Raw genomic sequence first — 12,820 nt, 5'->3', positions numbered from 1 at the left:
ATTGAGGATATAAGATCAAGAATAACACCTTGGATGTAGCACATGGTAAATAACTATATGTTGAATAAATGAATGATTTAAATAATATGTATACATCAAATTTATCACTGAATACCATAAACATGTTAACTTATGCAATATAAAATAACTTTATGCAAATTTCAGAAAGTTTTTACTATTGCTTCTGTTTGATAGAAAATTCTGAGATTGAGGCCCAGCGCGGTGGCTCATGCCTGTAATCCCAGCACTTCGGGAGGCCTAGGCGGGTAGATCACCTGAGGTCAGGAATTCAAGAGCAGCCTGGCCAACATGGTAAAACCTCGTCTCTACAAAAATACAAAAATTAGCCAGGCGTGGCGGCGGTGGCGCGTGCCTGTAATCCCAACTACTCAGGAGGCTGAGGCGGAAGAATTGCTTGAACCCAGGAGGCGGAGGTTGCAGTGAGCTGAAATCCAACCTGGGTGACAGAGCGAGACTCTGTTTCAAAAAAAAGAAAGAAAGAAAGAAAATTCTGAGATTGAAAGGTGAGCTGCTAAAAATGTTAATATTTACAACTATTTGACTATATGAATCATAGTCTTTTTTTTTTTTTTTTTTTTGAGAAAGAATCTGGCTCTGTCACCCAGACTGGAGTGCAGTGGCGCGATCTCAGCTCACTACAACCTCCGCCTTGCGGGTTCAAGCAATTCTCCTGCCTCAGCCTCCTGAGTAGCTGGGATTACAGGCATTGAAAAGATATACCAAAGTTACAGTATTATAATTTTATGGGACCATTCTTGTATATGGAGTCCATGGTTGACTGAGATGTTAGGCAACAAATGACTGTACCATAATGTTGGATATATGGTACCTGCCACCATGTCTACCCAGCTAATTTTTGTATTTTTAGTAGAGACGGGGTTTCACCATGTTGGTCAGGCTGGTCTCGAACTACTGACCTCGTGATCTGCCCACCTCGGCATCCCAAAGTGCTGGCATTACAGGCATGAGCCACTGCGCCTGATGAACCATAGTCTTTTAAAATATTAAGTAACCATAATAAAATATGACATAAATTTCATTTTGAGGCTAAATATAAGACCACTATACTTATCTATATACCTTGATTTCAAACTTTTTATTAATTGAAACATTAAGTCTCACTAGCTTGGTAATTAAACTCCATATATTCAAATTTGTATCTATAAGATTTTGCATGACCACATTACTAAAAACTTTAAAAAGCATTGCATTTAACTGCCTGCTCCCAGAGGCAAGAGGGACTGTAATGATCTGTCTTCATAGTTCCACTGCCTTGTTGAGTACCTGGCACATAGTGTGCACCTGATAAAGACTGTTTAAATGGATGTAGGCTGACTCTATTCAGGAGAAATTTATGAATAAGGTAGAACTTGAATAGAGACTAAAAGCTATACTGAATTTACATAGAGGAAACATTTCTTACTTGAGAGAACATCAGGAGGAAGGACTGTCAATTGTACATTTGGGAACACAGAGAAATCATCTTAGGTGTATAAAAGAAATTCAATTATGAAAAGCCTTAAAAACATATCTGAGGAGTTTGGACTAAAAGCAAAAAGAAACCATTATAGGAATTTTTGAAGTAGAGTGACATCATGAAAGTTGTCTTTTAGGAAAAGTCACCTGGCAACAGTATGAAAGGTGAATTAGAAGGAGAGAATGAGAGGATGTAGATTAGTTAAGAAAACATCAGTTATTGGATGAGAATTAAAGAGATGAGTGTTGTAATAGGGAAGGGTGGAAAGACTGAGGCAACTTTCAGAAAACAAGGTAGAGCCATTTTCTCATTAAGAGCCTTTGGCTGCAAGTAACAGAAATGAGATTAAACAACAAGAAAAAATACTGGGTCCCACTGCTGGATATCCAAAGGTAGTGCCCTTTCAGAGACAGGCTTACTCCGGTTTTCTTCTAGCTCCATTTTTCCAAGATTCATTTGACTCAGTGCTTCTCTATTTGTCAGCCTCATGCTCCAGGTAGCATGAACCTAGTGACCTCAGTTCCATCGCATCTACACATGAACATATCCTGAGAAAAAGGAAGAAAAAGCACAGAGAGAGAATTACTCCTGAAATCTCTTTCAGAAGAGCAATAAAGAATTTCCCTAGACTCACTAACAAATCTTTTCTTGTATCTCAGGGACATAAACTGGTTTGCATGCCAATTGCTAAAGCAATGTGGCACGAGGAAAGAGGATTCTCCTTGGACCGTTTTAGTGCCTTCTTGGGCTTGGGAGAGAGTTTGACCTCTAAGCCACATGGGCTGCCTAGGGCGGGAGGATTTGGATACTGTACCAAGATTGGAGTTTAAGAGAAGAGGAAAGTGGTAAGAGATGCTGGGTGTGCAGCCAACAATGCAATGAAGAAGAGAACAGAATTTAAGATGATTCCTCGTTTCTAGCTATTCAGTGGTATGACATGTAAGAGAGACCAGTTTGAGGGTCAGAGATGAATTTAACTCCATTTTTAGAGAGATAGTGTTAAACTGCAAAATGCTACTCAAAGATACTGTGGCTTCCTTATTAGTAATTGGATAGGCAGTGAAGAATGACCCTGAGCCCTAAGGGATATCTCAGACCTGGAAAGAGAAATTTAGATGTCATCCATATGGAAGTGAATGAGCTCCCCAGAGAGTGGTTATAGAAAAAGGACCCATGATGAGTCTCAGCCTCAGATGGGAGGAAGGAGGAAAATCAGATGTTAGGAGATTAAAGAAAACAAAGAGCTGTCAGAAAGAGATCGGAGGACTAGTAAATGTGATATAATCATAGAAGTTGAAAGGAAAAAAAATTCATGATGAAAATATCAAATGCTACCTAAAGATGATGAAGAAAGAGAGCTGACAAAGCCAAGTTTGGGGCTTTAAGGGAGCAAGATGTATATAAGGAAGTTGTTAAAAGATTCATGAAAGATTTCCAAAGAGCAGCAAAGACTGAATTGAAATTCTCAGCATAAATCTGCAATAGGCCAGGTCAACTGAGTTCTTTTCACAAGCCAGTATGGCTCCTGCATAAGAAAATTAAAAAAGAATGATTTGATCATTAAAGATGTATAATTGGGTTAGGAAAAAGACAAAGAGGTGAGAGAATTTAGAGTCCTGATAAAGCAATATGAAATCATTGAGTATGGAACTTACACTGTAGAGGGAATCCTCAGCCAAAGGATGAGAATGGACTGAAACTCATCTTTTGGTTCTGTTTCATTGGATTTGCAATATGATATAGCAGACTTACTAGCTTAAGGTCTTGGTTTGAGTTCCCTTGAAAGCACAGCTTAAAATAAAGGCTTGGGTACAGGTAGTTTATTAGGGAGGCAAGGCTAGGGAAAAAGAATATAAGGAGTAAGACAAGGAAGTGATAAAAACTGATAAAGTGTGTTATTGATTTCAGCCAGCTACTGCAGACAGTTCAAAGTCTGCAGTGTAGTTACCGGAAGCTCACCTCAAGCTCATGTGATGATGTCTCTGTTTCTCTGCCACAAAGCTTTCTTTAAAGCTCAGTAACAACACAGCCTGAAATTGCAGAGGTGTTAACAACTCTAGGCAACCCTCAACCAGTGGGAGAAGGCAGGGTGAATAAGGGTCTGCTGTACCAGCCAGTTACCATTGTAGGCAACTGAGACTCAGTCCCTCTGGGGACACACAGAGGAATTGTGAAGAATGCCCTCAGAATGGTCCCATCAAATAACAGGGAGGTTGAACCCTGGTTGAAGGTCCCCCCAGGTGATAACAATGGCACAATCCCAAGTTACACCTGCACAGGTGTTTCAGAGAAAGCCCCAAGGCAAAAAGCAAAGAGCAACTACCACATGTACTGGAAGTGAGACACTAGTAATTGCGTGCCACTGTCACCACAGCTGTCCATCACAGCTGCCCAAAACAGCTGCTCAGAAATCAGTAGCCCAAGAAGCTGTGACATGGGCATCACACACAGCTGCTGCACCAAGGTTTCTCCACCACAACACTACTGACATTTTGGACTAGATAATTGTTTGTCATGGGGGCTAGTATATGCCTTGTAGGATGTTAACCAGCACCCCTGGACTTTCCCGACTAAATGCCAGCTGCCCCCTGTCCAGTTGTGACAAGAAAAAAATGTCTCTAGACATGGCCAAGTGTCCCTAGGGAGGCAAAAAAATCACACCCAGTTGAGAACTGCTGCGCAATGCTGTGTAACCTTGAGCAAGTTGCTTCACTTCTCTAAATCTGTTTCTTTTTTTTCTTTTCTTTTCTTTTCTTTTTTTTTTTGAGACGGAGTCTTGCTCTGTTGCCCAGGCTGCAGTGCAGTGGTGCCATCTCAGCTCACCGCAACCTCTGCCTCCCGGGTTTAAGCTATGCTCCCGCCTCAGCCTCCCAAGTAGCTGGGATGACAGGTGTGCACCACCACCCCTGGCTAATTTTTGTATTTTTAGTAGAAATAGGGTTTCACCAGTTGGTCTTGAACTCCTGACCTCAGGTGATCCGCCCACCTCGGCCTCTCAAAGTGCTGGGATTACAGGTGTGAGCCACTGTGCCTGGCCCTCTAAATCTGTTTCTTATCTATAAAATGAGGATAATAATAGTACTGACTTCATAGGCTTTGGAAGATGACTAAATGAATTGGTGAACATTAAGCAGTTATCAGAGTAAATGGACACTTAGCACATAGTATGTGTTTAATAATAAGGTAATACTAATAATGGCAGTACTGTAAAAAAAAACTCTGATTTTATAGTTATATATTTTTATGGCTAGAATTCAAGGTTTAATTTCCTCTTCCTTGATTAAAATAATAAAATAAGGTACTCATTAGTAATAAAAATAAGGCACTTATTCCTAATATCTATTTCAGCAAATGAATCAAAGGCTGAATCTCAATGTGAATAAATCAAAGTGAAAGTTTGACATCAGTCACTTTTGATCTTCTTTCATTACCAAACACTAGTTAATGCACTTAAGTTAAACAGGACCACATGTCATTTTGTTGTAGCTAAGTGAATTCGCAGTGTGAAGGAAATAAAAAGACCTCTGCTTAAAAAGTAAATAGAACATTTGAATGCTGTGTATTTCAGAATAATCTTGCAGAGTTTACACCTCAGTATTTTATAAAATGCAGATTTAAAATGTACATTTAGTAAAACAAATTTTTTAGCATAGTCTGCAATCTCAGACTTAAAGACATGAATATTTTAGGTTTATTAGCATAAATTGAATACCAGAATGCAAACACTGAAATGAATTTAAGGAAATTGTTAATGATTCATTACATAGAGTAATTAGATTTTTGTATGATTGGAGTAAATGCATTAGCAAAAACAATTATGCACTGATACAGCGAAAAACCACTCTCAGGAAAGAAGTCAATGGTGTAATAAAAAGGACATTTTTGCAGGGCTCCTCCTGCACTTTCTTGACTGAATCACAAACAGCTGTTGCTATCTGCCAGGGTGAGCCCTTGGCAGAAAGGCATGACAAACCTCTGCCAAACCCTGGTCTGTTGAAAGTGTCTACCCCAGAACTCTCAGAAACTGAGTATCCTTAAGAGATAGTGAATGAATCTCCAGTAAAACTGGCTTATGTCATTTTTAAGGGATTGTAGGGGAAAAGCTAACAAGATAAGCAGAAGAAATATTCATGGAGAATTGCCTCTGTGGCTTTGCTTCTATTACTTTAAATCTGTCAGAGGGTATATGCTTTTGCCCACAATGGAATCATTGTTCAAACTTATTGTATGGTGTTGTAACTACTTCTTAATGTGTAACTGCTAGTACAAGTGCCAAGACATTGTCATCTTTGTGTCTCCAAGACCTAGCACAGAGGAGGCACTCAGTGAGTAAATGAATGAATGAAAGTATTGGTCCAGGCTAGGTGCGGTGGCTAACACCTGTTAATCCCAACACTTTTGGAGGCCAAGGCAGGTGGATCACCTGGGGTCGGAGTTCGAGACCAGCCTGGCCAACATGGTGAAACCCTGTCTCTACTAAAAATACGAAAACTAGCCTGGTGCGGTGGCTCACGCCTGTAATCCCAGCTACTTGTGAGGCTGAGGCAAGGGAATTGCTTGAACCCAGAGGGAGAGGTTGCAGTGGGCTGAGATTGTGCCACTGCACTCCAGCCTGGGCAACAGAAGGAAACTCTGTCTCAAAAAAAGAAAAAAAAAAAAACAACTATATATATATCCAGCTTACCATGACTGCTGCACCAGGCTCCAAGATCAGTTGTGAATTTCAAATACCAATCTCAGCCTTCACAGGGTTATCTTAAGTACTGTACCTCAGAACCACTGAATCTTCTCATCATGTGTCAGCCTTCCTAGAATAGACACAGTCTGAAGCAGCAGGAAATGAGGCAATGAGAGCCATGTGACATAGGCCACATCTACACCCCTGAAGAAAAGAAGTTAGGCAATCTTCTAGATCATTGAGACAGAAAAAGATGTTTGCCAGGAAATGCCAGATAACTCAGGCAAAGTGCTTTTTTTTCTGCTTGAATTAATAGTATAATTGCCTCAGTTCTCCATTTGTCTATTTTTGTTCAGACATAGCTTCAGATCAAATCATTTGCAGCAAAGAGTCCTAGGGGAATAAAAGAAAAGGAGCCCAGAGACAAAGGAGGAACCTTCCAAACTAGTTCAACTGTATCACAGAACAGCCTGAATGCATCCAGGTGGCAGTATGGAAATTAGGAAGCGAAACTGGATCTATGCAAATGATGAGGAAATGCTTATTTGAATTTCACAAATAAGAGCATTAGCTATTTTCACAATGTAAAGCATTTGATTTTACCTTAATGTATCAATGTTTCAAAGGCAGGTCCTTGTAGATCAATTGCTTCTATTTCTTTTCTGTGGATGTTGTCTGCAAAGAGGCTTTTCTGTAAGAATTCAATTTAGAAAAGCTTAAAAGCAATAGTGGTGGAGACAAAACGGTTTTAAAAACTAAACTTAAATAATAATACTGTCTCCTAGGAAGTGATTTTGAATAACAATTTGAAAAATCAAATTAAGTCCAGTAGAGTCTCACATTGATGTTATCTCTGAAGCCCCGGCTCTGAGATCATGCTAGAGGTGAAATCATATATGAACAAGCATCTTCTGGGGCTGTCTTTATCATTCTCTGTTACATTTTATTCAAGGCAATGTATCTGCTATTGCCCTAGCCATCTTTATAGCTTCAAGTTTCAGATTATGAGTGATCACAACAGAGTTCTAAAATCTGACAGAAAAGTAAGCAGACACCATATAAATTAAAATGCAATTAGATGTAAGCAAGTTTTGTAAACTGCAACACACCATGCAATTCTGTTATTATGGTACAGAAGGCTCATTGAAGCCTGCTTTTCTTTTTTTCCTTTTAACAAAATGATGTGACTAATTATGAAGATAAAACTTCATTAAATCTTTTAACCTGATTTTCCTTTCTAATTATTGGAAGCTTATATATTGTCTGAGAGTAAATTTCTTCTCTGAAACTAAAACTAGCCTCTCCCTGCTTTGATTGGATTTCACAGGGCCCACTGTGATACATCACCTCTGGAACTGTTTGACTCAAAGGAAGATAGGATTAGTCTACCTGTATTATAGGAATTCACCATGGAAACCACAGAACAGGAACAAAAAATTAGTAAAAGAAAAGCAAATCAAAATCACCATGACTATTGAACACAGGTAGTTAAAATTACAGTGAGAGTTCCCACTACTTAGTTGGGATTCTATTCCTGAGCCTTGAAAAGAACTCACAGACTTTCTTTGAGTAAGACTTGGGGCATACAATGAAATGACTTTTATCTTAAGCTAAATGACCTACATGATAATTTTATTTTCCTTCAGAATTAATTCTTTTCTTTTTTTCAGGCCTAACAGTTTAAAGGCAATTTGAAAAATTGATATAAACCTAAACATAAAATGGTAAATGTTCACACATGAAAAAAATTAGCTCCAGAAGTCGTATCAATAAGACCATTGTGAATGACATTGTACACCAAATTGTCAATGATATTCTTTGTTTCAAGTTTCTTGTTCATTCTTTAGGATTTTTTTTTTTCCTTCAACGTTTGCTGCATTGGGAGAGGCAAAGGTGTGCTTTTAGACATCATCAGGTTAAATAACTTTAATCTTAAACTTTTTGAACGACTGATCTCCAAACTTTTCATTGTGTCTCCCTTTAGTTTAAAAAGAGAGATCCCTGATAGATCTATATCCACACGTGTTAAAACAGAAGTATTTTAAAGATGTTTTACAGAAAGTATTAATCCTAAGAAGATCATCAATCCCATGTCTAAGATATTTTTCATAATTACTTTTGATGGGCTTAACAATAACATGTGCTATGCAGCCATTGCTTTGTCATTTGTTTTCTTTTCCTTCACCATGCCCTGGGGCTTTAATCACCTCTTAAATTGCTTCTAGATGCCTGTGTTGCCATCCTGAGTCCCACCTGGGAGATTCTCATACTTCGAATACACAATGATTCCGTTGGCAGCAATCTGGTCTCAGTAGAAGTCAGTTTTCCTAAGTAGGATCTAGTCAAATTCAATTTGAACAAAACTTAGTGGATTAATCAAATCCTCTTGACTATAATTTTATAGAATTTAATATTTTATAAAATGAGTGGCCTATTATTACATACTTAAATTTCTTTATACAGAAATTCAATATTGCTCTAGTAATGTGTACTTGATAATATCTGTATCATTCTTACCGGTTTCATTTTTTTTTAATTAATAAACAAAAAGATCAAAGAACCCACCATTGTGTTGATACTGGTGCCACAGTTCTAGAAAAAGAAAATATTCTTAAATGTTACTAAAAGAAAACATTTTTAAGATGGGTATTAAGGAGGACCAGAATCGAAACATTATCTTCTTTGCAATGGTTGTTGCTATTAGTTAAAACACTTTAAACCACACTTAATAAAATAAATTCACTGTTCACCATTTATACAATGTTACATGTCATTACGATAGGAAATAGTGTGGGGAAATTATATTTCAAAATGATTCCAAGTGATCTCCCTCTCTCTCTTTCTCTCTCTCACACACATACACACACACTCACACAGACACACTGTTCATGACTTTTTCCCAGAGCCAAGCTAAGAGGCTATAGTAGGCTGGTGGTCCTACAATTAAAAGTTATCTTAGTAAGTGAAAAGGACTGGAATGAGATCTTTCATTCATGTCTGACTCAATCTCTAATTCCTGCTGTGAAAATGTATATAAATTTTATCCAATAAAAATTATTTTTAGAATCATGCAAACATTACAATGTTAGCTATATCTCACCTCCCTTTCCTTTCTGTGGATAACCAAGAGTTGGAAAGTATATGCTATTTTTGACCATATTTCTGATTAAGTTTAGTTGGTCATATTAGCCAACAATTCAACTAATACTTTTCAATACTTAGTCCTTTAATTTAGTGAATTATTTTCCCTTTAAAGTTTTAGTAACAGCTGAATGAGGTGGGTGTAGCAGGGGGGCTTAGATGTCACTCTTATAATGAAAACAAGATCATTCTTTCAAATGTTCAAATGTGCCTATTCTTAGGTTTTATTCTAACTACTTTAATAACATTAAAAATTAATCTTCTCTACTCTTTAGAAAAGTGAAAATTTTAGACAAGTGATTGGAGAAAAGATTTATGTGCATATTTAATTATTTAATTATTTATGTCGGTCACTGCCACTAAAGCTGCAAATCAGAGAAGATGAGGTTTGGTACCAAGTGACAGTGATGAGGCATTTGCAAATCTGTAATGAGTGCTGTAAAACACAGGTATTACCCAACATCTTAATCATAAGCAATTTCCTAGGGCAAAGGGAAGCCATCTTGATAAGGGTACATGGTGTATTTCACAGGCCTTTTGCCACAGTCTGTTTCATAATTTATTACACCAGCTTTGTTAATAACATACCAAATATTTCCCTCCCTCCTTGCTAACTAACTTCTGCTGACTTATGAAGAAATAATCAAGGGAGATATCTCATTTCTTCAATTTCATCTGCTCCTCACCTTCTTCCTCCTCCAGCTTACCACCTCTTCCAAGATCCTGCTGATACCTAACTACTGGCCTCCTTAGTCAAACTCAGAAAGCTGTCCTTGAAGTACAGTTAATTGTTCCATTGGGTGGCCTACCCAAGTCCAAAAACACCCTCATCTACACAGTGGTCATACCTGAAATTCCAGAATGATCTTTGGTAGCATTTTCTCCCTCCAAAAACCTTTTGGAGACTTTAGCAAATTTCTTAGAGGGAAGAAATCTAGATTGGCGTAACCAACCAGGGATTAAAAGACAGAAGTAGAAAATCTGGATTAGAAAGATTATAGTTGCTGACTGCCACATGACTGAATTCTTAACTGTTCCTAAGTAAATGGTGATAAGAATGGTCATAAAGATGAATCATTTCTGACCATGAACTGGGTGCTGTCTTTATTGGCAGCCAGACACTTGTATAATTCTTTCCCTCCTCCCTTCCTCCACATTCCTATTTAAGAAAGAAAACATCTGAGAGGATGAACTGGGGGAGGGGCAGAGATAGGACTAGGTATGAAAAAGCTGTAAATTTCACATTCTCATTCCAGCTGTCAGTTTTCTGTGTTTCTGTCGTCTTGCCCCAAACACTTCTCTATTTAACTGTAAGGTCAAATGAACTAGAACATCCTCTGGAGGATCTTACCTGCATCACAGGACCTCTCTCATAATAGAAAACTACTTCATTATCATGCAAAATAAGAAGCAGTAAAAAAATAGTCAGCCTATATACCTTTAACTTAAACTTTGTCACTTTTAGGGGCTTTGCAACACCTCCTCCAGCTGCCTGCTAGATTTCGTCTGATTGTTGTAGTAGTAGTTGTTCATCAAAACAGAGGAAGATCATACTCCATATTCATTATTCATAGAAAACAATCATGGGGTGGTCTATTTAGAGCTCAAAATTGTCGCTCTGTGGAATAGGGATGAGGGATCACCTCACGCCAAGATCCTGAATCCAAGCAAGAGATGATGGTGTGCCCAGTAATTCCAAGGACGGCATGATGGGCTGCATGACTCTGTCTCTAATTATCCCGATTTATTTTGGCTGTTAATTCTGTCAGGAATTTTTGACAGAAAACCAACGCATCAGAGATAAGACTGAACAAATTAATTCTGGTCCTTTAAGCCTAAAATATTAACATAGCAACCAATCTGATGGAGAGGACGCAGTGGAGGGGGAGGGGATGATATCACAGCTGCACAATTGCATGTTGTAATCACTGCTGTTATCTTCTGTGCTTTATATTCAATAGTTCTCTGATAGTTCTCTGTGCTGAGCACTGCATATTGATTTGGAGAAAAGTAAATGAGGTTCTGAATACATAAAGCCTTTCTGATATACTTAGAACAATTCATTCCCCTTTTTATTCTTCTCTGATTTATTTTCTAACTTCAAAGTTCATGTGAATCCCTTATTTTTAACTTTTTTTTTTTTTACATAATTTGTTAGGCAGGATAATTGTTTGATGGAGTATACATGCCAAAAAAAAATTAAATTAGAAATGAAATTCTTCCTAACAAGAATCCAGTTCAAACAGATTTAAAGGTTCTAACATGGTGTGCGAAATATTTATGAAGATCTTCCTACTTAGACGTCTAGAAGGTACAAGAGGGAAGTGATTATGTTAAAAAGGGAGCGTTCTGATACCAACACAAGTCCCTTCAGTTGCAGTAAACCTCAATGTTCTCTGATAAGAGATTTCAGGTGTGGATATGCCTGGAGACAGTGAGGGTTCTTGCCGGCTGCTTACTCACGCTCCCTGACAATTCTCCTCCGGTGCCAGACAAGAGGCTGGGTGGTAGGGAGTATTTGTCTTACTGAGGTATTGGGTGCACTAGCTCTCCATAAAGAGGGCTAAAGACCAAGAGCACCTGTCTTGGGGAACTCCTCTTGTGCCCAACCCTTCCAATCTAGGAGGATACGATGAGTGACTGAATGTGCCTGAGCTTAAAAAGAGCAACTAAAGAGCTAAGCGCTCTCCTCTGAGATGATAGGTAGCTCCCATTTATTGAGTGCCAAATATGCCAGGCATGACATAAGAAGCTCATTCAATCCTTTAGCAAGTCTTTGAGGCCCATTGTATGATTATTCTCATTTTGAGAGATCAGGATACTGAGGCTTGGGAAGGTGAAGTCACTGGCCCAGGCTGCCATGGCTGGAAAGAAGTAATGTTCTAACTCATGCTCTTCCCTAGGCGTAACCACTGCTGCTCTTGACTGCTCACCAGGCTGCGTCCAAACGCGCTGTCGTGTGCTGAGAAGGCAAACCGTATCTCGTGGGATGACCCCAGCATTTGTGGTCAAAGGCCTTCCTTGGCCACTTTCAGGTATGTGATCAGTATGTCAAACTGTTCCTTCACCCTCTGCTGGCAAAATGGGGAAAATTAGACTTATTGGGAAGGACCAATATAAGAATTAAATCTGTTTTCCAAGCAGATTACTTGGTATAGAATCAGTGCTCAATGTTTGTTGCATCTAATTCTTGTGTAATAAATATATGTATATTTGATAACAAAAATATACGTATATTTTATATAGCTTCACATTAAATAGCAACTTGATAACATCTCATTTCATCTTTAACAGCAGCTTGATAAAATTCAGGGTTGACTTTGAGAGTTTAATTCTTCATTTTATCTTATCTTATACATAGATACCCATGCATCTGCTTCCAAATTTAGAGCTCAGATTCTCAGCTTGAACATCCACGCATACGTTGAGGAAGATGCGAGCACCTGGCTCGGAGCCCCCACAGCAGGAAACTGGTGGACAGGTGGTTGAACTGAATCTCAGGC

The 12,820-nt window shown here is 38.4% G+C and overlaps 1 long non-coding RNA gene across 3 annotated transcripts in view; it reads right to left on the bottom strand.

Annotated features, from left to right (window-relative positions):
* LOC117079201 overlaps positions 1 to 6,310 on the bottom strand; it is a 78,083-nt gene extending 71,773 nt beyond the window's left edge. For 2 of the 3 annotated variants that reach the window (XR_004435312.1, XR_004435311.1), the window contains exons 1-2: positions 6,183 to 6,310; positions 1,918 to 2,046 (exon numbers count right to left, since the gene is read on the bottom strand). This is a non-coding gene — a long non-coding RNA (uncharacterized LOC117079201). Of the gene's footprint in view, positions 1 to 418; positions 478 to 1,917; positions 2,047 to 6,182 lie in introns of those variants that run through there. The other variant, XR_004435313.1, reaches the window with a different exon arrangement.
* Between the last annotated feature and the right edge of the window lie 6,510 nt (positions 6,311 to 12,820).

This window comes from Trachypithecus francoisi, unplaced genomic scaffold (genome assembly GCF_009764315.1).
Source record: "Trachypithecus francoisi isolate TF-2019V2 unplaced genomic scaffold, Tfra_2.0 Lachesis_group7, whole genome shotgun sequence".
Classification (NCBI taxonomy): domain Eukaryota; kingdom Metazoa; phylum Chordata; class Mammalia; order Primates; family Cercopithecidae; genus Trachypithecus; species Trachypithecus francoisi.
This window is presented reverse-complemented; position numbering and strand designations above follow the sequence as displayed.